This window comes from Cibotium barometz, chromosome 43 (genome assembly GCF_041138505.1).
Source record: "Cibotium barometz isolate CiBa-2024 chromosome 43, ASM4113850v1, whole genome shotgun sequence".
NCBI classification, from domain to species: domain Eukaryota; kingdom Viridiplantae; phylum Streptophyta; class Polypodiopsida; order Cyatheales; family Cibotiaceae; genus Cibotium; species Cibotium barometz.
Genome location: NC_141088.1, coordinates 6,068,386 through 6,096,231, shown reverse-complemented (window position 1 = coordinate 6,096,231; position 27,846 = coordinate 6,068,386). Strand labels below are relative to the sequence as shown.

Below are 27,846 nucleotides of genomic sequence, written 5' to 3'. Positions count from 1 at the left end.
GAAAAGAAAAAAGCTGCTTCTAGTCAAAGCATATTCAATCAATGGCTGTGAGAATATATATACAGTTTCTGAGAGTTTTTATGAAGGAAAAAATGAGGAGAGAAGAAAAACGAAAGTGCAAGAAGTCTTTGCAAACATGCTATGGCTATCAAAGCCCAAGAAAACTCAACCTGTACTCACTGAATGTCAAGGTCTACAATATAGACTTAAAGAATGTAAGACAAAAACAAGAGAAGGTGACCACAGGTCTGCGCATGTATGCAAACAAAGCACCAACCTGAAACACCCCGGCCACCCGTCAGCCGCCACCTCTGGTGGTGAACAGCCCCGTTCCCCCTCTTTCTCCGCCGCCCGTCCACCTTCCCCGGTTGTTTTGCGTTCCCCCTCCTGGCTTCCTGTTTCCTCACCTCTCTCCTTCACTACTTCAAGGCAGGTTTTCAATTCTTCAGGCAGCATTTTCTTACGGCAAGTTTTGGCCTCTTTTGTTCTCATGGCAGCCGCTCCATCATCTCCGACTGAGGCTGCCATCCCTTGCTTATCATTTTCAAAAGCCGACCTCCAGCTCGTCACTTCGATAGTCGCATCCTTGGAGGCCTACCCTTTGGTATGCAAGATTGTTGGTAGCCGTCCAGTGCGCGGACAACTCAGGGATCTCACATAGGCTAGTGTCCTTGGTGCACCTGGAAAGATTATTGATATTCATCCTTTGGGGCATGGATTCTACTAGGTTGAGTTTGATTCACTGGCGAAGTCGGATAGAGTCATGAAGCTGAGCCCCATTACACAGCATACGGCCCAAAGCCTTCTTTGCGAGCGGGCAGCAAGGCTTCGGCCCAACATCCAACCCTTTGTGTTTCAGGCTTTCCCGGGACAGTCTACTTCCTAGGCCCTGGGAGGGAATACCTTCCTCTTCTCCTAGTGATAGGTGGTGCTATCGGAAGAGTGATGGAATCCCTCTCCACCATGGCTTAGGTTCTTGCTGAGGTGGCCGCGATTCCATCGCTTCGTATCCACATAGCCTCTCTAGAGATAGTTCCGCACACCATAATGTAACTTGGTTGAACACAATGCTAATCAATACACTTAAATACACCAGGATTTAATGGACAACATGCTCAATACAAGAAGTAAGTTACTGAATTGACAAGAGACGCACAATGAGCCGAAACGGCCCTCTCCCTCAAATAAAGTATATTGATCTCGGGAGAATCAAGTACGTAGTAACATGGGCATGTCTAACCAGATTTCCATGCCAATGCATATAAATACACTATTGCAAACAATACGGTTGTCGATGTAGACTTGCAACTCACACTACTCTCAAATGTCCATGTTCCCTACCATCTTATCTCTATTGTTCCACCAACACACGGTAACAACAATCTGCAAGAGAGCACGTAAGACACGTAGGACAAGACAACACTATACAAGGTATGTGAACATGGAGTCCTCCTTCCTCCTGCTACTTGCTTCCATATTTAAGCATCAAAGCTTACCAATTGCAAGTAGAGTCGATGATAGTGAAAGTCTTTATGATGGAGGCTTTTGGAGTGTTGAACTCTTCAATCTGTTGCGATCCTCCGCAACAAAAGTCTTCAAGAGGATAAAGGGAACCCTAGGGAAGCTTCCCCTATGGTTCAACTTGAGAAAGAAAACCTAGAAACACTCTTGAAAGCTTGGAAAACACACTAGCAAGATTGGATATGGAGTTGGGAAGGAGAAAGTGTAGAAAATACAACCAAAAAGGCCTCATGAAGGGGCACCTATTTCTAGAGAAAAGGGAAGAGAGAGATGGTGAGATGTCCACTCTAGGTGTCAGGTAGAGAGAACAAGTGACTTGTGGTGCAAGCTAGGATGGACACATGGCCGGTTGCTCCCTTTGTACAAAGGGGATAAGGTCTAGGCAGTGGGCATTGGGTTTTGTCCACCTCGGGACATCAGTGTGTGCGAACACAAGACTAGTCATAATTTATGAGTGAGTTTTGGTTGCCTAAAACTTAATGAAGTGTGTACATACTCACTTATAAATTAATGCTAATTCCTAAGACTAGGTTTATGACCAATACTTACTACCTATCACATGCCACATAACCATGTCAGCAAACAGTTTCACACGCACGGTTCATGGGCCACTGTCCCCTTACCCAAAACTACACATTGGTCAGGCAAGCATGAAAACAACATACAAATTCAATTGTAAGCAAATACATAAAGATGCTATGCAATGCAACATTGGTATGGACAATCCATATTCATGAGACTATACCAAAATAGGCGTGCTCCAAGCAAGTACACGAAGTACCAAACCCAATGGAACACCAATTCTCTAGGAATTTCCGAGCATGTACACATAGGCACAAGTCCCAACGGAAAGCCAAGTCCACAATATCACATGAGTGGCATCAATTCCCGGCATATGCAACTGCCATGGATGCTAGTCCACTGTACATATATAATGAGAAAGCACGGGTGGACCAATTGGATGGCCAAATGGTGACATCCCCCCCCCCTCCTCCCCTCCCTCCCCCTTCTAAACAGTTGGCTGTAGCTGAAAAGCATCCAAATAGGTATGAAGCAAATGCGAGCAATCTATAAAGAACTCTTCATCTACCCATTTAGCATCAATGGGAAGATAGTTCTTAAACTTCACAAGGTAATGCTTAACAACTTTGCCTGCAGCAAGCTTGCGTTCCTTGTGATACACAATTGGGGACTGCATTATTGATCTCCATGGTCATGTTTGTATTTGCATGTTAATCTGTAGGTATGAATGTGGTGCCACCTCTCTTCAAGCTCATTGTAAGCCCAACGAAGTATGCACGTGTCCAAGAGATAGAGATATATATAGTGAGAGAAGAAAGAGAGAGGAAGGAAAAGGGATCTTGCATGGGCACGCTGGCCAGGATCAATACAATCAATGAATACAAAACAAACAGATATGCCGATGTAGGATGTCCAAGTCGAGGCACGAGATCTCTGATGCCGAGCACACTACGAGGATGACCCACAAGTATCTCTCACCAGACTAGTACCAAATCTAATATCCAAATCCAATGAATCCAAATCTAAATCCAAGTCTAAGTCCAGATTCTAATCCAAATTTCATGTTCATGTCCAAGTTCCATGCCCACGTCCAAGTTCTCCATGTTCATGTCTAAGTTCTATGTTCCATGTCCAAGTTTATATCCAAGTCCAAGTTCAAGTAGTCCAAGTTTCCATGAGTAATCTCCACAACTCCTACAACCTTGTCGATGAAGAAAACCATGGAAAAGCTCTTTCTGACAAGAAAATTGATATAAACCCTGTTTTAATGGTTTTTGGGTGATAAAACCCTCCAAAAAGTAGTTTTTAGGATTTTGGAAGCAATTTAGGGTTGTTGAAATTTCTGTCTGTACAACTCTGTACACGCATCCATATCACCCATGCATATGCCCATACAAGTCTAAGACTGACCGTACATTTGAAAAGCAAGTTGGAGAGGGTGTTGATGGCAAAGAAGAAGCTCTCCATGATCATAATGATGCCCACACACACTCCACGATCTCCTTCAATCTTCAATGATCTTGTTCATGGTACTACAAGAGAAGTCCAATTCTTTTTATACTTGTAAGAGACCTTGCTTTTTGCCAAAAAGCCTTCATGCTTTTGCTTTGCTTTTCTCTTTTTGCCTTTGCTTTTGCTCTTTTTACTTTTATTAATAAAATATTACTCAACTTTTGGTGCTTTGCTTTTTTGGCTTTAAGGCCTTGCTTTTTGGCCTTAGAGCTGCTTTTTGAGAAAGCGCCTTTTCGCTTTTTGGTCCAACTCAGTCTCCTCTTTCCAATGGTGCTCTTGGCTCGCGGTCAACCTTGTTTGACTTTTTGCTTTTTCTTGCTTTTTGACCAAGAATGGTGCTTTTTCTTAATCAAACCTCATGGACCTTGTCCCCATGTCTTCTTCCACCTGTCTGGTGTCCAAGCATGGATTTCATCATGTGAAGTAAAGCTAGGAGGGCCAAATAGTTACATGTGGATTCTCAATGACCGGTTCACTGGGCTCTGGCCCTACATATTTGCGAAGAAGACTTACATGAAAAGCATTGTGTATATGCCAATGACTAGGCAATGCCAACTTGAAAGCCACTTCATTGATCTTCTCGATCACTTTTTGACCAGCAAGAAGTGACCTTGCTAGCTAAACCTGTTCAAATAGCATCATTACCCTATTGGGTCTGTGGCAAGTCCATAATGAAATCCATTGTAATACTTTCCCATGACTGCGTGGGAATAAGCAATGGCTGAAGCAAACCTGGTACCTTTTGCCTATCAAGGTGAAATTTGATAAGTGATACATGCACGTACATGTGCCTCTATATTCTTCTGCATACCTGGCCAAAAGAAATACCGCTCAATCATGTGCGTAGTAGGCATTATGTCTCTGTGAGTAGCATATGGAGGAGCATGGCACTCGTCCAAAACCTTTTGTCTCATGTCAGACACCACATATAGGCAATTATCTTTCATGAGATAACCCTCTTTGATCACATAAGAGGCATGTGCATGACCAACCATCAAATCAGCCCAAATAGTAGCAAAATTAACATCCGTATGATACAAATCACATGGCAAACAAGTCTCCATGAGAGGCAACCGAGATTGCTACTACATACGGCTTTCATGATAGTACATCTGCCACTACATTCTTCTTTCTTGGGGTGTGCAAGATCTGAGATGAAATTGGCCATTGTCATATGCTTCTCCGACAATTTAGTTTGGGTAAAAAAATACCTCAAATTTTGGTGATCTATCTTCACAGTGAAATCAGCCCCAAGAAGGTGATGTTTCCATATGTTAAATGCACAATTACAACCAAGAGCTCTTTCTCATAAATGCCAAGAGAGAGCTCTGCATCATACAATCTACGGCTCTCATAAGCCACACCATGTCTCTCTTGATTTAGGCCAGCTCCTATTCAATTTCCAGATGCATCACATTCCACACTGAATGGCTTTTGCAAATCCAAAATGATCAACATTGGACTATGTGTAGTTGCATCTTTCAATTTGAGGAATGCATCCCTCTCTACATCAGTCCATTTAAATATTGCGTTCTTCTTTGTCAAATCATGCAAAGGAGAAGCAATCCATGCAAAGTGCCAAATGAACCTACGGTAATAAGAGCATAATCCAAGAAAACTATGAATCTCATGCACCGATCTCAATTCGGACCAATTCCGAATTCGGACCAATTCCGAATTCGGACCAATTCCGAATTGCATCAATCTTTACAGAGTTTATGCTTACGGAGTTCTTCAAAAACAATAGCCAAATGAGCTCTATGCTCTTCTACAATAAGACTAGGATGTTATCAAACAAGACATCTATAAATTTCCTGTATCCACGGAATATGCGATCCATCGTTCTATTGAATGTAGACAGGCATTAATAAGGCCGAAAGCTATAACAAGATACTCATATAGCCCAAATATTGTCTTGAAAGCAGTTTTATATACATCCTCAGGCACCACATGCACTTGATGATACCCACTCTTGAGATTAATTCGGCTAAAGCATGCCGATCCATCCAATTTGTCAAGGATGTCGTCTATGCGTGCAATAGGAAACCGATTCTTGATGGTGAAATTATTCAAAATTCTATAATCCACACATATGAAAAGATCCATCCTTCTTTTGAACCAAGAGGATGGGTGAACGATATGGGAAAGAGCTTGGCTGAACCAAATCTTTCTCAAGAAGCTCATTTAGTTGCTTCATGATCTCCTCTTTTTGGGATGCACTTACACGATAGGCTGGTCTATTAGGTGGTGACACAAGATCAATGCGATGAACTTCTGGTTGTACGGTTAGCAACTCATTTAGTAAACTCATCAACAAAGCAATCATTGTACTCTTGCAAGAATTTTAGCCTAGAGTGTTTACATACACATTATTTTCTTCAACATGATCTCGTACAAAAATCAAGTACGCAAAAACACTCTTTTTCATTACTTTCTTAATTTATACATGATATACAAGGAAAATGGTATCACCCTCTTCACCAACATCAATCACATGCTCTCGACCTTTATGCATGAAGGTGATCATGTTGATCTTGTAAGCCTTGTGTGGATCAATGCGTGTTTGCCAAGACTTTCCAAGCAATACATCATAGCCATTCAAAGGCGCTACAAGAAAGTCCTCATGATCCACATAGCTTTGAATGTGTATGTGCAACTTGCTAATAATTGGCATAACTTGTACTTCTCTACCAACAAAGGCAACCCTTGCTTCAATTTGAGAACCCATGTCCTCAACTTCAATACCCAAAGCAACTGCCATCTGTGTAGATATGAAGTTCTTAGTTGCACAATCATCAAACATGAGCAAAGCAAGCTGATTCTTAAGTTGTCTCCAAGCTTTACATACAAATTTGTCTTTGCTATCATGTGAAGTATTGCCCTGCACATCCGGAACCATATGCACATTGGGCTTTGATGCATTCACATTATCACGCTTCTTGTTTGGACATGCATTTGCAATATGCTCAGTGTTACCACAAGTAAAGCATTTTCCCTCGCTCATATACTGCTTTTTCTGCTCTGGAGTGAGACTATAGCCTCTCAATTGGAGGGGATGCTTCTTGGTAGACTTATTTTCAGCCTTTGGATCATTTTTATCTTGGTTTTGGTCCTTTCTAGGTGACTCTCCATTATTTTGCAAGTTTTAGACAACCCTCTCTTTGCCTTGAAATGAGAATTTAGCCTTATTGGATTGACTTAACTTGAGTTCCAATTACTTGGTGGCAGTGGCGGCTGCGATTAGTTGGCGTAAGGTGTGACCAAGATACATTTGTAGTTTTCGCTTTGTACACGGGTTGCAATCCCGATTGAAACCTTCTCTTTCTTTCCGCCTTGGTGACATGCATAAATAAGGACACCTCCATAAGCACTTTCCAAAACTTTTGCACATATGCATTCACCGTTTCCCCCTCATTCTGCTTCTCACCCAATCCCACTTCATTGTTATCTCATTCAAAGTAATAGGAGGCAAGAATTGGGCATAGAACCTCTCCTTGAACTCTTCCCATGATCTAACACGATTCGGTGAGAGCTCCTCCGTGAGCCACCAATGGGCAACAATGCCTTTCATGAACATGCTTACATGCTGGATCATGGATTTTTGAGTGATATCCTCATATTACTAAAGGCAATATCAAACTGGATAATAAAAGCAAGTGCCTTTGATGCATCATATTTTCCATGATATGCATTAAACTTCACAGACTTGTCTTTGGCTTTGAAGTCACGAGACTTTGATGCATTAGCATGCATCTCAATATGTTTTCTCGCATGTTTGTCAATTTGGGACAGCCCCTATGATGACTGGCATCATTTTAGGAACAAAAGGTGATGCATTAGGCTGGCATCTCTTGCTGTCCATAGTGTTCTAAGTATAGAGATAGCTAGTGTTCGCGGTGATCGTTTTTCACGATAGAAGTAAAAGAGAACTGTATGCTTTGATACCAATGTAACCTAGTTGGACACAATGCTAATAAATACACTTAAATACACCAAGATTTAATGGACAGCATGCACAATACAAGAAGTAAGTTGCTGAATTGACAAAAGGCGCACAATGAGCCGAACAACCGGCCCCTCCCTCGAATAAAATATATTGATCTTGGAAGAATTAAGTACATAGTGTCGTGGGCATTTTTGACCAAATTTCCATACCAATGCATATGAATACAATATTGCATACAACGTGGTTGTCCATGTAGACTTACAACTCACACTACCCTCTCAAGTGCCCCTACCATCTGCTCTCTATCGGTCCACCAACACATGATAACAACAATCTGCAACAAGAGAGCACATAGGACAAGACTTACAACTCACACTACCCTCTCAAGTGCCCCTACCATCTGCTCTCTATCGGTCCACCAACACATGATAACAACAATCTGCAACAAGAGAGCACATAGGACAAGAGAGCACTACATAGGGTATGTGAACATGGAGTCTTGCTCCTCCCTCTTGCTACTTGCTTCCATATTTAAGCATCAAAGCTTACCAATTGCAAGTAGAGTCGATGATAGTGGAAGTCTTCTTGATGGAAGCTTTTGGAGTATTGAAATCTTCAATCTGTCGCGATTCTTCGCAACAAAAGTCTTCAAGAGGATGAAGGGAACCCTAGGAAAGCTTCCCCTATGGTTCAACTTGAGAAAGGAAGGCTGGAAACACTTTTGGCTGGAAACACTTTTGAACGCTTGGAAAGCACACTAGCAAGCTTAGATATGGACTTGGGAAGAAGAAAGTGTAGAAAAAACAGCCAAAAAGGCCTCGTGAAGGGGTGCCTACTTCTAAAGAAAAGAGAGGAGAGAGATGGTGAGATGTCCACTCTAGGTGTCAGATAGAGAACAAGTGACTTGTGGTGTAAGCTAGGATGGACACATGGCTGGTTGCTCCCTTCGTACAAAGAAGTTTAGGTCTACGTGATGACATTGGGTTTTGTCCACCTCGGGATATGAGTGTGTGCGAACACAGGGCTGGCCATAATTTATAAGTGAGTTTTGATTGCCCAAACCTTAATGAAGTGTCTACACACTCACTTATAAATTAATGCTAATTTCTAAGGCTAGGTTTATGACCAATACTTATCACCTATCACATGCCACATAACCATGTCAGCAAATAGATTCACACATGGTTCGCGATCAGGCGTCCCCTTACCCGGAACTACACATTGGTCAAGCAAGCATGAAAACAACATGCAAATTCAATTGCAAGCAAGCACATAAAGATGTTATGCAATGCAGCATTGGTATGAACAATCCCCATTCATGAGACTATACCAAAATAGACGTACTCCACGCAAGTACACGAGGTACCAGACCCAATGGAGCACCAATCCTCCAGACATTTCTGGGCACGTACACACAGGCACAAGTCCCAACCGAAAGCGAAGTCCACAGTATCACATGAGTGGCATCAATCCCGAACATATGCAACTGCCATGGATGCCAATCCAATGTACATACATAATGAGAAAGCACGCGTGGACCAATTGGGTGGCCAAATGGTGACACTCCCATTCAAATCTATGTGGTGATTCATCACCGCATGCCCTCCACGCCAGAGACTGGTGCGATGATCTTCTCCTTCCGCTTGAGTGTAACCCTGGGGACGGATTGGGACACGGAGCTGGTGCTTGCCGCCATCCAAAGGTAGGCACTTGAGCTCTCTCATCATCTACATGATCTACGTATCACCGACGTGCTCATCCATCTTCGGCCCTTGGCTCAGATGGAGCTGGGAGGCTCAAGCCACAAAGATCAGGATGGGGAGGTGGTGTCCTTGTGCTTGGAGGTGTTGCTCTTTGTTTTCCTTCATATCTCAGTAGCAGTACCTCTTCCCCTCTCCTACAAACAGCTGCATTGCAACAAGTGGAGCTCAAATTATGCTTGCTCCCAAGCACAGTCAGAGTGAACCCACGTCCGAGACTATTCGAGTGGAGGGCAGTTTTGATAGTTTTGCTTCCCACAGAGATTAGATATGTAGATTGTCTCATGGAACATCGAGGGTTTGGGTGGACCTCAGTGTTTTCAAAGGCGTGGAGTCCTTAGAGGAGAGCTCCATAGAGCAGCAGTTGGGAGACCCATAGATATTCTCTTTTTCCAGGAGCACCAACAAGGGTGTATCCGCCACTAGATATTCTCTTCCTCCCGGAGCACCATCTTTCAAAGGAGCATACCAACCGCTGCAGGAAGATTTTACCAGGTAAGAGTCACACTTCTGGTCTCCCTCTTTTGGCCCCTCTGGGATGCAGGGGGGAGTTTGCATTTTTGTCAACATGCAGCTCAGGTAAATGGGAGATTATTTCCATGGACTTCATTGTAGGTTTGCCACCTTTCAGTAGAGGGCATGATGCTATCTGGGTGGTGATAGTAGACAGATCCGCGACGATGGCACCATTTTTACCTACAAAAGTGATAGTGAACGCAACTGAATCCGTGCAACAATTTGTTAAGCAGCTCTTCAAGTTGTATGGACTGCCTTTTGATATAGTCAATGATAGTAGGGACTCCAAGTTTTCTGGACATTTCTGACAGCTAGTTTTCCAGAGATTGGAGACCACGTTGAGTATGTGTTCCTCTAATCATCCTCAATCTCATGAGAAAACAGAGAGGGTGAATGTAGTTGGCTTAGGCATCCCTCACACTGGTGAAGCTCAATGGGTTACCATGAAGATTGGTGAGGACCGTGTGGGCTTTCTGAATGTATATGCTTCACACCCTGCTGCAAGCAGACCCACCTTCTGGAGTACAATTCACCAATCCCTCCCACAAGCTGACTTTTGGTGCATTGGGGGGGGGGGGGGGGGGGGAGGGGGGGAGACTTTAACATGATGGAGTTAGCAGAGGATAGACATGGAGGAGCCATGGCTATAGTTCCTGGCTGAGAGTATTTGGCTTGCGAGGAGTTGATCTTGGCTCTTAGGGTACAAGATTCTTGGCAGTTACCAAAGTTTGGACGAAGCCCCGTGAGTCTGTGCTTCTCGAGGTCTGACAAGTGGAGCACTGGCCCCAATCTTTCTCGACTTGATAGATTCTATGTGGATGAGTGGGCTTGTGGTCGTGGATCTTGGTAGGCACTACTTTCTCCGATCATGCTCCAGTTCTTTTGTTCCTAAAGGATCCCTGGAGAGGTAGGACAAACGCTCGAGCACTAGGATCTTGAACAGCCTCATCTAGGACTTCGAGGCAACTGGATAGAGCAGAAAAGGGACGGACTGGATTTTCTCTCAAGTTCTATGGGAGGGACCTTGGATGCAGGCGTTGGAGAGATTAGCAATTTATTGCAAGAGGCAGCACAAAGCAAATTGGCTAGATTCCGTAAGTTAGGAGAGGAGCATTTGCAAGGGCCTTGCCTCTCTTTATAGTAACTTCAGGAGTGCTCCCCAGATAGCTCGTGGATTGAGGGTAGATGTCACCAGGAGGTGAAACTTTTTGCAGTTGTTTTCCTTATTTACATTTCTTTATAAATATATATTTTTCTTTTCTTTCTCTTTGGTTGCTATTGTTTTCCCCCGAGATCTCTTGGAAGGGCTTGGGCCATTGCAATGTCAGAATGGGTCAGCCAGTGGGACTTTGGACCAGTGGTTGGCTAAGCCTGAGAACTGCACTGAAAGATGAATGACAGTGTCCAGGACATGGCCACTGAATGAGGGTATAGGCCAGTTTACACTAGTAAGTGGCCGCCACCGAAATGTGAATGTATCTTGAATTCTAAGCAAATTCTGAAGTGACCATAGTGGTCAAAGATGGTCAGGAGACCAGAAGGAATGCAGATGACATCATCCCTAAAATCTAGGGAACTGCTATTTTTGGCAGTGTCGGAATTGAAAAGTGTTCGCGTCAGTTTGTGCGGAATGTCAAGGGGACCAAAAGCTGACAAAGGACTGTTGTGAGAATGTGAATCAGTCAGGAGATTTTTAGCCTGGAAGATTGCATGTGGAAAAGGCTTAAAAATGTGCCAAGTGTCAAATTTTGGTGCATTTTCCTCATAGAGAAGAGGGAAGCGTGGGAATTTGGAAAAAGGAGACTCATTTGCAGCCATCGTGTGGTTTTGTTGCAGGAAAACCGGCATTTGTGGTGCACTCCCTTGCCCTACAACTCATGAATTGAGGGTTGAGCTTGCTCCCCACAGCCTCTCTCTCTCTTTCTCTCTCTTGCAGACTATGGAAATGCTCTCATCAGATAAAATCAGGTATAGTTGTGTGAATTTCATGCTTATATGCAATGGTTAGTTGCCTCCTTGAACAGGAACCGGTGTAGTTGGTTCCTACACCAAAGCAGGGACGGAAGAGGGTAATAACCTCTTCAATACAATGCTGTTTCAGCACTGTTTAAGTGCTGTTTTTGGGCTGTTATGTTGCCCGGTTGATGCCAAAATGCAGTAGGACCTTGCTTTAGTCCTTCAGGACAGTACAAGGGTTATTTTGGGCTGAAAACAGAGCTGAAAACAGGTCTGTGCAGAAAATTACAGCAAGCTGAATTGTGATGTTTTGGACTCCATTGGGTAGCTTGATGCCTATGGAAGTGAGCCTGTCAGTTGGGACTCATTCTGAGATGTTATGGAACAGTTTTAGTGCAGTTATGCTGGCAAATTTCTCCCAGAATCTGTAAAACTCAGCTGATGTAAGTAGAGTGCTTTGTTGCACTTGTGCTTTGTAATTTCCAACCTTTTAACAATAAAGAAATACCGCAAGGGGCGCCGGACTTCGGGGCCAATGTGTTGTTGAGCGAGGGAGCGAGGATTCTGTGATTGTGTGTCTGAGTAAGTCCAGGTTATTTGTGAATGAATTACCGCTTTATGTGTCCATAGACCGGTTCCGTGGTTCCATTGCCGGGACAGGGTCCTCTTTTCTGCAAGAGCCCGGACACGGATTGGATTGGGTGAACAGGAGACACACATAGTGAGGTACAACTGATTACAGGTGAGAAAGAGTACGGTCTCTTTCTTTGGATACAGGTTCCCTTAAACTTTCAGTTGACAGTATGACAGACAAAGGGAAAGGCAAGCTCCCTGCCGAAGAGAGTTCCTCTTCTACTCGCAGACAGCGTATAGAGGTGACAGGTGCCCAGGTGTCAGCCTCTGCTCGGACGGAGCCAGTAGTACAGCCAGCCTTGTTAGAGGAAGAACAGGAACAAGAGGATTTGTTTCAGGCACAGCTTCTTAGCATGCTTGGAACCTTTCAGCAGCTAGTTAAGAATCCCAGAATGAAGAGGTATTTGCAGTCAAGGACAGGGGATTCCCAGGCTGAATCATCTCAGCATGCAATTGAGAGGGCACAGGAACAAATGCCAAGGATGCCACAGCATGTAGAGCAGACACCAGCAGTGGCAACTGATCCAGTGCAGCATGTTACACAGGCACAGGTACATGCATTTAATGGCCAGGAAGTAATGTGCAAAGGGTCATGCCGACCATTCCTCCATTCACTGCTTCCCAGCCTGGCTATTTTGGTGGTGGGTCTGTTTTCCAGGCCATGGCTAGGCCGCCCCCAGTTTTGCTAGGACTGATGTCAAAAGGGTCACCAGGAATGATGCCTATGGAAGCTGTGAACCCTCTTTATGCCAATATAGGTGTGCAGCCCGGATTTCAAACTTATTTTAGTCCAGCTTTGGGGCCCGCAGCACCTGTCAGTGTGGCTGAATTTCCTCAACCTAGTGGACAAAGAGCAGTAAGGACTGATGCAGAAAAGGTGCAAAAGGATTACAAAGAAGGAGGTCAAGCAATAAAGTTTGAGACTTTCAGTGGGATGCAGGACAAATTGAAAGCGCTGACTTTTATTCAGCAGTTTGATGCAGCATACACTGGGGGTAACTTTACAGAGTCTTCTATGGTGCGGAAGGCTGCTACTTTCTTGAAAGGTAATGCATTGCAGTGGTGGACCTCACTGTTGATGCAAGGACAGGCACCTGCTACATGGGTCCAATTCAAGCAGCAGTTCTCTTTTGCATGGCTGATAAACACCTTCGAAGTGAATGTGATGACAGCATGGCACAAACTGGATGCAGCTAATTGTGCAAATCTGGAAGAGTACAATAAGAAGTTTTGGGATGCACTCTTGCCAGTAACTTCTTACAGAACAGTGCCATTGTCAGAGCAAATAGAGAAGTATTGCTGTGGTTTGCCCAAAGAAATCAGGGATTATTGCATTAAGACCAATGTTTCTAATATGACTCAGCTTATTGAGAATGCAAACATGGCTAATGCATTGCTACAGGGAGGTTCACGTGGCTTTAAGAGCACAGTGAAGAAGGAACCTCAAGACAAAGGACAGAACAGGCCACTGTATGGCAAGTCATTTGAAGAGAGAAAGGCATTGATGCAAGCTGGGAAATGTTTCATCTGTGAACAGAAAGGGCATATGGCTGCAAAATGTCCACAACAGCCAGCAAAAGATGCCGAGGATAAACAAGGGCCACCCAAGAAGAAGACAATGCCGAGTGCAGGATCGATACCTGACATGGTCGGTGACCAGCCATGTGATGATGCGACAGAATTGTGCAGAGCATGGGGTAAAATCAGAGATGCTACAGTGCTGATTTTCTTTGACCCTGGTGCTCGAGCCAACTTTATTTCACCAGGATTGGCAGCCAAGTTGGGAATTCGTGCTGAAGAGATGGGACCAGTTGGACAGGCTGATTTGGCATGCCCTGGGCATTCAGTTCCTGTCACTCCTATACTTGGCAAACTTCGCATGCATATACAGAGTTATGTCGACACAGAGGAGTTTCATATCATGCCCTTGGAAGCATGTGATGTCCTCTTGGGAATTCCATGGTCTCATAGGAAACATGCAGTGTTGGATGCTTTCAACATGAAAATCACAATTGTACATAGGGACAAGACTCATGTTCTGGATGTGAAGCTGAAAGGAGAGTCTCTCCCAGTTATTTCTGCTTTTTGAACCTGAATTCTGAATGACCTGTACATTTGTATTATATGTTTGGCAACTACAGTTTTGACATTTGTTGTCAATGACTTAATCAAGGAATGAACTTTCAGTGCTTTGAAGTTGTATCTGTTACGCTTCAAATGAATGATTTACATGTTGTGACACTAATAGTACAAGATATATGCTATCGCCCTGTGTTTTTTTTTTCCGAGAAAAGATCCTTTCATTAGTTATATAAAAAACGCCCGTAGGGCTACAAAAGATCTCTCCTGCTCCTAAGAGAGATAGAGCAGCGAATACATCAAGGCAGCCCGGGAGACTCTCCCTAGGTGCTGCAAAATACAAGCATCAGTACAAAGAACTGAGCGGCTAAATCGTACAATAGGGGGGGGGGGGAAGAGCCAAACAGGTGGCCTGTAGTGCCAACGGGGGGATCCCGTGTGTAAGGTGTAGAAAGGGCCACAGCGCCAACTGGTGTGAAAGGCCTGGCGCCGTAAGATCGCCTCATCCGAGTCTCCCCGGATGCGGTCGTACTGTCCTCGCAGGGTGTGGATCAACTCCTGCCAAATCCCCCATACAGTCTTTGCTGGTGGCTCCAATCTCCCCTCAAAGGCCGTAAAGCACCGGGCCTTCCAGGTGAACCAGATGGTGAGGCTACTGAGGAGCTCCCATCGTAAATCCCTCTCCTGTGTCCAGCTGGCGGACGAGAAATCCGGTGCCGGAACCAGGCGAGGCTGGCCCCTAATAAATCTGATGGCCTGACTACCCTGCTCCATCTCATAGCCCATAGCAGGCCCTGACGAAGTCGACCAAGCAGCGGCCCCCTACGTAAACATACCCTCTGGAGAGAGGAGGGCCAGAATACGCAGCATCCGCAGCCAAATCTGCTGTGCCTGAGGGCAGTCCCAAAGGCAATGTCTGTGTGTCTCCATAGGGTGGCCGCATCGGACGCAGGCCGCCGGAAGACCGCTGTAAACAAGCCAAGTGCCAACTGCTGAGCCCTTGTGGGCGACCAGCCCCACTGAAAAGCCGAGATCCTGCGGGCCTGGCGACTAGCCCAGAGCCGAGCCCAGAAATCCTCCAGGAACTCCTGTGAGAGTCCCTGTAGTCGCCAATGCCCCGCTGCCGCTGGAGAAACCGTCCTCCTCGCCTTCAAAATATGCCGCCCCAGCCGAACAGTATACTGGAAAAAGGTGATCTCTGTGGCCTCAAGGGATGCATAAGGATCATGCCACTCGTACTCCGCAAGGTCCCACTGTAGCCGGGCCAAGGGGCGCGCTGCATATGCCCATATGCGCCAATCCGGGAGCACATCAGCAGGGTCAGGGTCAATATGCCACTTCCGAGAAGCGGCGGCCACTACCCGAATCCTCTGAAAGGTGCACTCTGCAACCAAAGGCGACTCCACCTCCACTCTCTGGAGTCTGCCCTCATCCTGAATCTCATAGTAGAGGCATCTGCCATCCTCAGTGCTAGCTCTGACAGCAATCAGGATCTCCAACTGTGTAAAGGCTCCCATCCACCGTGGGGCCACTCGCTCGAGAGGCGTGAACCACTCCTCTGTGAGTGCCTCCTGTATATCATCCCTCATAATCAACCCCCCTCTGAAGTGACTCAGCCTCTCCACCTGGATCTCCTCTGGTAGACTGCAGAAAGCCTGCCAGTCTCCAAAACTACGAGCTGGGCCTGCCGCTAAAGGTCCCCAGGCTAGACGAGGCCGAGAACCCAGCATATGACCCTGCTCCGTGCGAACCGCTGGGCTCCAGATGAGCGGCTGTCTGGCCCGCTCCTCAACACAAGAAGGAGGCCGCTGAGAGAGCCCCGGTCTCAGCAGCTCCCAAGCTCTCAGGATACTCAAAGCAAATCTGTCCTCCCATTCTCTACTGAGGCCTGTCCTCCTCATCTCTATGAAGATCCAGCGAATCTTTGGTGCCCAAGTACCCCCTGCTGGGGGCGCCCGAGCCTGCAGTCGCTGCAAGAGGAGCTCTTTCCAAGGCTCAGCGCCTGGAAGCAACCCCCGAACAATAAGCTTCCCCAATAAGGCTCTACTCTGATCGACTGGATCTATAATGCCCAAACCGCCCTGAGCCAGCGGAAGTGTAATAACTGCCCATGCAACCTTTGCCCGAGCTGGCTGACCGTCCCTCCCGGACCACAGAAAGTTCCTGATCAGCCTCTGTACCTGGCTGATGCAAGAGCTCGAGAAAATCCAGCAAGACATAATGTACCACATGGTCGTTAATAGCACCTGATTTGCCACCACCACCCTCCCAGCCAAGGATAGTCGGGTTGTACTCCAATACAATAGCTTCTTCCGAATGCTCGGAAGAAGCGGGGCAATCTGCTGCTCAGGTGACAAATCTAGGCCAATCTGGCATCCCAAATACCGCACTGCTGTGCCTGGAGGAATCCATCTAAAACCGGGGTCCGGGCTCCATGCCGGAGTGGGAGCACTACTGATCCAAAAGGCCACTGTCTTGCACCAATTGATCAGTGCTCCCGAAGCTGCACTAAAAACCTGGAGCGACTGCTCAGCCCGAATAAGATTGGCCTCATGGCCATGCAAAAATAAGCCCGGTCGTCGGCAAACTCAGCATCAAGCAGGTCCTCCCCCCGGACTGGGAGCTGTAGTCCTCTCAAACCAACCTCTTCTGCCGTCAAATACATACTCATAGCCTCCGCAAAGAAGAGAAAAAGGAAAGGGACGAGAGGACACCCCTGACGGACTGATCTAGTCAGCTCAAAACTCGGCCCCCGTCCTCCTGCAATCAGCACCTGGCTGCGAGCAGTGGAATACAGAGCTGCCACCCCTCTGATCCATCCTGGCTCAAAGCCCAGGCGAAGCATAGTGCCCTCTAAGAAACCCCAATCAACTCTATCGTATACCTTCTCAAAATCGAGAAGCATCACGACCAAGTCCTCGCCAAGAAATCTAGCTCGGGCCGTCGCCTCCCAGAAAGTAAAGATGTTGTCAAGGATACTGCGCTCCTTGACAAATCCTGTCTGAGTAGCATGAATCAACTCCCCCAGGAAGGGCTGGAACCTCAAACTCAAGGCCTTTGCTAAGACCTTGTAGACAGTATTGAGGATCGTAATAGGCCTCCAATGCCGAATGTCATCTGATACTCCCTCCCCCTTGGGGATAAGATAGATCAAGCCTCTGAAAAGCTCTGCGGCATCACCCCAGTGTCCAAAACATGCTGAAAGCCCCTGCGGAGGCCGGCGTCATAAAAAAAGGCCGGCGTCAGTCCGTCCTCCCCTGGGCAACTATGTCGCGGCAGGACCCTCAAGGCCTCGACAAGCTCAATCTCTGACAGAGGCGCACCTAGAACTGTACGCATATGGTCTGTGACCCTCCTCTGCACATGGGCCCACACAGTCTGTCTGCAAACATCTCGATCCTCAGTGGCTGGCTCCGCTGAAAGCAGGTCACTATAAAATGCAGTAGCAATGGCTCTTATCTCCCCGAGCTCAGTAGCTACCAATCCATCCGGTCTACCAAGTTGGCGGACTCCTGCTCGTGCATGACGGGGTCCAGTGATCTCAAAAAACTCTCCAGTCACTCTATCACCAAGCTGCGTCCACTGAGAGGCCTGACGACGATAGTAAAACTCATGTCTCTGCTCCTCTACCTCTCTAACCTCCTGGCGTGCCTGGCTCAGCTGGGACGCCACCCACTCACATGCAGGCTGCTGCTCCTGAAGGCGCTGTAGCGAAGCAAGGCTGCGTCTCAGCCGTTGCTCCCGCTCGCAAATCTCTCCCAGTCGTGTCAAAGCTGCAGCGTGTAGAAAAGAGCCAAGATCAATGAGTCCCGAGGCACACTGGCCCGCTGCATCCTGGTCAGAGCACTGACTATCATGCCAGATCCTCTCAATGTCCTCAGCGAGCCTGGGATCTGTAAGTACCCTCTCTGGGATCCTCAACTGCAAGCTGGGCTCCCGTGTCCCCTCCTCCAATGTCAATATAACTGGCGCATGATCTGAAAATGAGGTGCCAGCGAGAATGCCGACGCAGCCCCCCCGCTCCCCTAACCAGTCGCCCACATAAAAGCGATCAATCCGTGATAGATTAGCCCCTCCCTGCCGGCGATCCGACCGAGAGAAACTAAGACTATCCTGAGACCGAGAGAAAGCCCCATGCTGCCATGCATCAGTGATCCTCAGTGACATGCAAAACCGGTCCCAAGCTACAAGCTCCGTGCCGTGCACTGTAACATGACTGCCTCCCACCCTATCTGCCGGGTCCTCAAGCATGTTGAAGTCTCCCCCAACGCACCAATGTGCGGCCTCTGGCAATGCATCTGTAACCTGAGTCCAGAACTCTGCTCTGGTACTAGCATGATTGGGCGCATAGATGTTGAGCACACCCAATAGCTCATCATGCATCCTCAGAATGACATACTGTGCTCTACCAGGCACAATGATCCCTCGATCCACAATGGCCTGCCGCCATACATCTGCAATAACCATGCATACTCCTCCCTGTCCACCCAAAGGACCAAACCCTGCAGACCAAAAAGTGTCCCATCTACCAGGCATCACCGAACCATATCTCCGGATCCTGCTCTCACCCAAGTGGTGCTCCTGCATCATCAAAATATCAATGCTGCCACCAACCAGGCATCTCTGAAGCTCCTGCCTCAAGCAACCTCGATAGCGTATAAAGTGTGCTCCGCCAAGGCCCTGTACATTCCATGAGATGATCCTCATGGATGCCCTGCTGAGGTGGATGTTGTCTTAGCCGTACGGCGGGCCTTCGCAAGCGGCTTGGATGGAGAGTAGTCCCCATCTGAACGGCTGCGAATCTGCCCACCCGGTGTACTACAAGAATCCCGGATCAGGCGCCAGTGGCTGTGGCCCATGGCGACTGCCTCCTGCTCTGACAAAGCAACCTCGTGTATACTCACATATCCAGGGTCGCGTGCCAAGTCTGCCACTATGCGCACGACCAAATGCCGAATCCCTGAGGTATCCACTGTCCAGAGGACTCATGGCAAGGACCTTGGCAACGCTTTGGGCGGCCTCGAACTCGATCTGATAATGTCCCCGGCCCAGGAGCTGTACATCCAGGATCTTGCCCACATCTGCAAGAAGGCGAGCCTGAAGAAGATCCCTGATCTCCCCTCTGCTGGGGCGAGTGCCGACTATACCGCAGATGGTGGAATGAGCCTGGAGGCGTTCCACCTCTGCGGTGAGGCTCGCTTCCTCTTCCGGCGAAAGAGAAAGCCTGATGGGGATGTCCTCGGGGGCGGGCGAGGGGGCTGCGGATGAGTCCCTCTGAGGCGAGGCGGGAGGAGTCTCCATCAGAGTCTGAAGCTCAGGCGAAGGCGAGGCGAAAGCGGAAATCCTGCAAGAAACGGGCTGCACACAAAGAGGCGGAAGACCGGATGAAAAGGAAAAAACAAAACCCCCTGGGGGTGAAAAACAGCACGAAAGAGGAGGGAGGGGGCGAAAAATCGAAGGAGAAGCCCTGGGGGGGGGGCGGCAGCAACGCGAAAGGGAGGGGGGGCGGGGCGCTGCTGAAGGGAGGCGGGCGCGAACAGGCGAAGGGGGGGGGGGGGGGCGAATAGGCGAAAAAGGGGTGGGGGGGCGAACAGGCGAAGAGGGGGGGGGGGGCGAACAGGCGAAGAGGCTAGGAGGGGGGGGACGAGACGGCGAGGAGGGGGGAGGCGCAGCAGCGAGGAAGGGGGGGGGGGGGGGCGCAACGGCGAGAAGAAGGGGGGGGGCACAGAAGCGATGGCACGCGGGGGGAGGAAGGAGAGGGACGCGAGGGAGGGAAGGCGATGGGCGAGCAGCGCAAGCGCAGGGGTGAAGGCGAGAGCTTCAGCGAGCAATGGCAACAACGATTCGCTATCGCCCTGTGTTGCATCCGAAAACATGTATTTGAAAGGCTTGAACCTGCGATGGCACAAACGGTAGTGGGGAATCCCTATCATCGCCCCGTGTCATCCGTTGGCAAGAGATACATGCGATGACACTAATCACCTGCAGAGTCTTGTGATCGTCCCGTGTCATCCGTTTGCATGTGGACTTGCAATCGAGGTCGCTTGCTTCTTTCAAGAGGGGGGTATGTCACCAGGAGGTGAAACTTTTTGCAGTTGTTTTCCTTATTTACATTTCTTTAAAAATATATATTTTTCTTTTCTATCTATTTGGTTGCTGTTGTTTTCCCCCGAGATCTCTTGGAAGGGCTTGGGCCATTGCAATGTCAGAATGGGTCAGCCAGTGGGACTTTGGACCAGTGGTTGGCTAAGCCTGAGAACTGCACTGAACGATGAATGACAATGTCCAGGACATGGCCACTGAATGAGGGTATAGGCCAGTTTACACTAGTAAGTGACCGCCACCGAAATGTGAATGTATCTTGAATTCTAAGCAAATTCTGAAGTGACCATAGTGGTCAAAGATGGTCAGGAGACCGGAAGGAATGCAGATGACATCATCCCTAAAATCTAGGGAACTGCTATTTTTGGCAGTGTCGGAATTGAAAAGTGTTCGCGTCAGTTTGTGCGGAATGTCAAGGGAACCAAAAGCTGACAAAGGACTGTTGTGAGAATGTGAATCAGTCAGGAGATTTTTAGCCTGGAAGATTGCATGTGGAAAAGGCTTAAAAATGTGCCAAGTGTCAAATTTTGGTGCATTTTCCTCATAGAGAAGAGGGAAGCGTGGGAATTTGGAAAAAGGAGACTCATTTGCAGCCATCGTGTGGTTTTGTTGCAGGAAAACCGGCATTTGTGGTGCACTCCCTTGCCCTACAACTCATGAATTGAGGGTTAAGCTTGCTCCCCACAGTCTCTCTCTCTCTTTCTCTCTCTTGCAGACTATGGAAATGCTCTCATCAGATAAAATCAGGTACAGTTGTGTGAATTTCATGCTTATATGCAATGGTTAGTTGCCTCCTTGAACAGGAACCGGTGTAGTTGGTTCCTACACCAAAGCAGGGACGGAAGAGGGTAATAACCTCTTCAATACAATGCTGTTTCAGCACTGTTTAAGTGCTGTTTTTGGGCTGTTATGTTGCCCGGTTGATGCCAAAATGCAGTAGGACCTTGCTTTAGTCCTTCAAGACAGTACAAGGGTTATTTTGGGCTGAAAACAGAGCTGAAAACAGGTCTGTGCAGAAAATTACAGCAAGCTGAATTGTGATGTTTTGGACTCCATTGGGTAGCTTGATGCCCATGGAAGTGAGCCTGTCAGTTGGGACTCATTCTGAGATGTTATGGAACAGTTTTAGTGCAGTTATGCTGGCAAATTTCTCCCAGAATTTGTAAAACTCAGCTGATGTAAGTAGAGTGCTTTGTTGCACTTGTGCTTTGTAATTTCCAACCTTTTAACAATAAAGAAATACCGCAAGGGGCGCCGGACTTCGGGGCCAATGTGTTGTTGAGCGAGGGAGCGAGGATTCTGTGATTGTGTGTCTGAGTAAGTCCAGGTTATTTGTGAATGAATTACCGCTTTATGTGTCCATAGACCGGTTCCAGTAGAGCTCAGATCCATGAGGAGCAGAGGGTGGAGTACAGATACCATGCTAGAGCTTCCTTCTGGACCCAAGCCGGAGATAGAGAGTCAGTGGGGATTTCTTAGAGATTGCAGGCCCCCACAAGCAGAGAGCTGGTATTTGCAGGCTGCGAGGCCAAGATGGATCTATCATTTCTAGCCACCCCTTCAAGAAGCGTCTTCGACAACCCTTCATTTGGAACCCCCTAATCCATTTACCTAGTCGTCACATGCTAGGTCATATATCCTGGGGAGCTTTTGGCATGGGACCTACTAGGTCTCTTGGGGATTGGCTTGCATTCAAACAACTTCCCCAAGTGGCTCAAGAGAGCGGCTTGAGTGGGATCCGGAGCAGAGACGGACTCAGCTTTGACATCAACTCTACCATTCCTCCTAAGTGGCTGACCCCGACCCCAAACCCTCTTCCCCCACAATAACTCGGAGTGTTTACCAAGCATGATATTCTCCTGACAAATCATGGTGCGGATGAGAGCTCCGCATTGCTCACTCTTTTGATTGGAGCTCATGGCAGATTAGTGAGATCAAAGTCCCATTTCAGAGGATGCACGTTACAGATGGTGAGGGTGATCGGATTCCATGCACACGAGTGGCACGTAGATCCACCTTTGGCCAAGGTGGCCAAGGAGAGACTCGTGTTTATGGACTTGGGAGAGCCGGCCCATCACGCACCTCAAGCGAGTGGACTTGGTCTGATCCTGAAAACAGGCAGGTGACTCTTGGTACCCTGTTCTTTGCATACACCGCACGGCTAGGCTGTAGGATCCATATGCCCGAGGTTGAGGGCACCCTGGCAGCAGCAGGACACCACTCTCACGGCCTCTCACCGCTCTCTCTCTCAGATTTCTGGAAGAGGACCTGGACAATTTTCGACCTCGGAAGATCACCCTCTTTTAATGGTTGCTTGCCCATCAAAGTTTGGCGGTTGGCACATGGTTGGCCATTGGCAGTAGATGAGCAACATGTCCAAGATGTGGCCATCCCGAGGAGTCTCAACGACATTGTCTTTGGGATTCCCCAAAGGCTTAGCAGGTTTGACAACGGATTCTCTACACGGTATTGTCGCTTGGGCCACTGAGGCCGAGGTGGTCATGGCTTATGCGGAGGAAGGTGGGAAGATAGCGCTTCAGGTCTCTCACCTTTGCATCTTGATAGTGCCAATCCCAGTCCCATCTACTGGTCCAATCACTGGACTCTTAGTTCAAGCCAGGGATCGGAGATTTGCAGCATCATTGCCACATGGCACATCCGGAGAGCTTGATGCAACGAAACAATGGAAGGCACCCACACTCCGCCCATGGAGTCCATCAGGAGCATTTGGCTCGACATCATTGTTGGGGTAAAGGCGTTATGCCCACCCTTTTAGTGTGTACAAGCCCATAAGTTATAGTACATAGTACACTTAGTACTTTTAATGTACTAAGTGCACTATGTGTACTAGTGCAATATACATGTGTGATAGGGGAGTCACACACTCATGCCTCATGAGTTGACTTATCCCCACAACTCTCTCTCTCTCTCTCTCTCTTGTTCTTCTCTGTGTATGTCTCCCACATGACCTAACCCTAATTCTCCCCATCAACAGGTATCAGAGCTTTGGTCACCAGGTTCCCCTCCCTCTCATCAAGAATTGTTTGCCCTTTTGCTGGTCGTTTTTGCTCATTCTGTGAGTCGCCTTTGTGCAGCGCTGGTCGCCTTTGTGCAGCGCTGGTTACTGGTCGACTGTGTGACCAGTCGCAGGCAGGTGGGTGGAGAGAAGCAGCAGCGTGGGCAGGCGCATCCACGCTGCCCAGCAGCAGGCGAATCCACGCTGCCCAGTAGCAGCAGCTGTGCCATAGCCCGAGCCAGAGGTACCATTGCGGGTACCATAGCTGCCCTCAGATCTCCCAGGAGAAGGTGGAGAAGATGGCGTAGAGCTATCAGGCGAAGGCGGCAACTTTGGTCGCTTCAGAGTGTTGGTGTCTGACATCTCCTCCCTTCCTAAGGTCATTCAGCTACCTAGGATAGGGGGGGGGGGGGTGGATAGATCAGAGAGTGGAGTTCTCGGGGCTCCCGAACCAGTGCTTCATTTGCAGGCAGGTCGGTCATCTGGCCAAGGCCTGTCCTCGCAGGAGACCTCGACCCTCACCACAGCAACAGGCTACTGATGGCCCGCCCACAGATTCGGCTCGGCAGGCTGCCTCAGGTTCACCTGCTCAGGCCACAGAGACCTCGGAGTGGCAGCCTGGACAAGGGCGCCGCCGAGGGAGACAGCCACAGCAGCACGCACAGAGACCGCTGCAGCAGCAGCCACAGTCTCAGCCTCACTGGGTTCCCGTGAGGAACAGCTTTGCTCCCCTTCAAGAGGAGACCCCTGCAGCGACTGAGGACCAGGAGATGCCAGCTCCTCCTTCTTCACCCCCCCCACCCCCGTCCCCTCCCACCGCCTCGTCTCCACCTTCGCCTCCTCCCGCCTCCGCTCCGGTTTCGGCAGCGGCTCCCTCTCCACCTCCCTCGCCTCCCCCTCCTCCCCCTCCGCCCGCCTCACCTTCCCGGGAGACCCTGGCAGTTCCCTGGCGCTCACCTGCAGTCCGGAGAGCGCTGAGCACTGACCTCGCTCGAGCATCACAGAGGAGACCTATGCCGATTAGGGCCTCACGGATTTCATCTATCCGCAGTCGGCTGAGTCGCCTTGGCATTAGACAGCGCTCGGAGGCCTTTGATTATACCTTTACACGGCTTTTTGGAGCAGAGGGCCCCCATGAGCCAGCACCCATTCGAGTTCACGTAGTGATACCTCCGGCCCGCGGGGAGGAGGCACTAGACTCAGCGGTGGCCTTCTCGTTCCCTCTATGTGGACCTTGTGATCGGGAGCGGACTCTAGAGCTCGCTCTCAGCACTTTGAAGACTCAAGCAGTTGAGTTTTCTCACCACATGAGCGATCTGGAGGTGACTGATGTGATAGGCCGACTTTGGGAGTTGGCTCATTTTTTCTTGGATCCCGGGAGTGTGGATACCTCAGGGATTCGGCATTTGGTCGTGCGCATAGTGGCAGACTTGGCGCGGGACCCTGGATATGTGAGTATACACAAGGTTTCTCTGTCAGAGCAGGAGGCAGTCGCCATGGGCCACAGCCACTGGCGCCTGATCCGGGATTCTTGCAGCACACCGGGTGGGCAGATTCGCAGCCGTTCGGATGGGGACTACTCTCCATCCAAGCCGCTTGCGAAGGCCCGCCGTACGGCTGAGACAGCATCCACCTCAGCAGGGCATCCATGAGGATCATCTCATGGAATGTACAGGGCCTTGGCGGAGCACACTTTATACGCTATCGAGGTTGCTTGAGGCAGGAGCTTCAGAGATGCCTGGTTGGTGGCAGCATTGACATTTTGATGATGCAGGAGCACCACTTGGGTGAGAGCAGGATCCGGAGATATGGCTCGGTGATGCCTGGTAGATGGGACACTTTTTGGTCTGCAGGGTTTGGTCCTTTGGGTGGACAGGGAGGAGTATGCATGGTTATTGCAGATGTATGGCGACAGGCCATTGTGGATCGAGGGATCATTGTGCCTGGTAGAGCACAGTATGTCATTCTGAGGATGCATGATGAGCTATTGGGTGTGCTCAACATCTATGCGCCCAATCATGCTAGTGCCAGAGTAGAGTTTTGGACTCAGGTTACTGATGCATTGCCAGAGGCCGCACATTAGTGTGTTGGGGGAGACTTCAACATGCTTGAGGACCCGGCAGATAGGGTGGGAGGCAGTCATGTTACAGTGCACGGCACGGAGCTTGCAGCTTGGGACCGGTTTTGCATGTCACTGACGATCACTGATGCATGGCAGCATGGGGCTTTCTCCCGGTCTCAGGACAGTCTTAGTTTCTCTCGGTCGGATCGCCGGCAGGGAGGGACTAATCTATCTCCGATTTATCGCTTTTATGTGGGCGATTGGTTAGGGGAGCGAGGGGGCTCCGTCGGCATTCTTGCTGGCACCTCATTTTCAGATCATGCGCCAGTTATATTGACATTGGAGGAGGGGACACGGGAGCCCAACTTGCAAGTGAGGATCCCAGAGAGGGTACTTACAGATCCCAGTCTCGCTGAGGACATTGAGAGGATCTGGCATGATAGTCAGTGCTCTGACCAAGATGCAGCGGGCCAGTGTGCCCAGGGACTCATTGATCTTAGCTCTTTTCTACACGCTGCAGCTTTGACACGACTGGGAGAGATTCGCGAGCGGGAGCAACGGCTGAGACGCAACCTTGCTTCGCTACAGCGCCTTCAGGAGCAGCAGCCTGCATGTGAGTGGGTGGCGTCCCAGCTGAGCCAGGCACGCCAGGAGGTTAGGGAGGTAGAGGAGCAGAGACATGAGTTTTACTATCGTCGTCAGGCCTCTCAGTGGACGCAGCTTGGTGATAGAGTGACTGGGGAGTTTTTTGAGATCACTGGACCCCGTCATGCGCGCGCAGGAGTTCGCCAGCTTGGTAGACCGGATGGATCGATAGCTACTGAGCTCGGGGAGATCAAAGCCATTGCCACTGCTTTTTATAGTGACTTGCTTTCAGCGGAGCCAGCCACTGAGGATCGAGATATGTGCAGACAGACTGTGTGGGCCCATGTGCAGAGGAGGGTCACAGACCATATGCGCACAGTTCTAGGTGCGCCTCTGTCAGAGACTGAGCTTGCCGAGGCCTTGAGGGTCCTGCCACGACATAGTTGCCCAGGGGAGGACGGACTAACGCTGGCCTTTTTTATGCGCGATTGGGACCTTTTGGGGCCAGGCCTCCGCAGGGGCTTTCAGCATGTTTTGGACACTGGGGTGATGCCGTAGAGCTTTTCAGAGGGCTTGATCTATCTTATCCCCAAGGGGGAGGGAGTATCGGATGACATTCGGCATTGGAGGCCTATTACGATCGTCAATACTGTCTACAAGGTCTTAGCAAAGGCCTTGAGTTTGAGGATCCAGCCCTTCCTGGGGGAGTTGATTCATGCTACTCAGACAGGATTTGTCAAGGAGCGCAGTATCCTTGACAACATCTTTACTTTCTGGGAGGCGACGGCCCGAGCTAGGTTTCTTGGCGAGGACTTGGTCGTGATGCTTCTCGATTTTGAGAAGGCATACGATAGAGTTGATTGCGGATTCTTAGAGCGCACTATGCTACGCCTGGGCTTTGAGCCAGGATGGATCAGAGGGGTGGCAGCTTTGTATTCCACAGCTCGCAGCCAGGTGCTGATTGCAGGAGGTCGGGGGCCGAGTTTTGAGCTGACCAGATCAGTCCGTCAGGGGTGTCCTCTCGCCCCTTTCCTTTTTCTCTTCTTTGCGGAGGCTATGAGTATGTATTTGACGGCAGAGGAGGTTGGTTTGAGAGGACTTCAGCTCCCAGTCCGGGGGGGAGGATTTGCTTGATGCTGAGTTTGCAGACGACACGGGCTTATTTTTGCATGGCCAAGAGGCCAATCTTATTCGGGCAGAGCAGTCGCTCCAGGTTTTTAGTGCAGCTTCGGGAGCATTGATCAATTGGCGCAAGACAGTGGCCTTTTGGATCAGTAGGGCTCCCACTCCGGCATGGAGCCCGGACCCCGGTTTTAGATGGATTCCTCCAGGCACAGCAGTGCGGTATTTGGGATGCCAGATTGGCCTTGATTTGTCACCTGAGCAGCAGATTGCCCCGCTTCTTCTGAGCATTCGGAAGAAGCTATTGTATTGGAGTACAGCTAGACTATCCTTGGCTGGGAGGGTGGTGGTGGCAAATCAGGTGCTGTTAGCGACTATGTGGTACATTACGTCTTGCTAGATTTTCTCGAGCTCTTGCATCAGCCAGGTACAGAGGCTGATCAGGAACTTTCTGTGGTCTGGGCGGGACGGTCAGCCAGCTCGGGCAAAGGTTGCATGGGCAGTTATTACACTT

At 48.9% G+C, this 27,846-nt stretch overlaps 1 protein-coding gene across 2 annotated transcripts in view; it reads right to left on the bottom strand.

Annotated features, from left to right (window-relative positions):
* Positions 1 to 27,846, bottom strand: part of PECT1 (phosphorylethanolamine cytidylyltransferase 1) — a 106,911-nt gene that overhangs the window by 32,470 nt on the left and 46,595 nt on the right. The window lies entirely within an intron of this gene.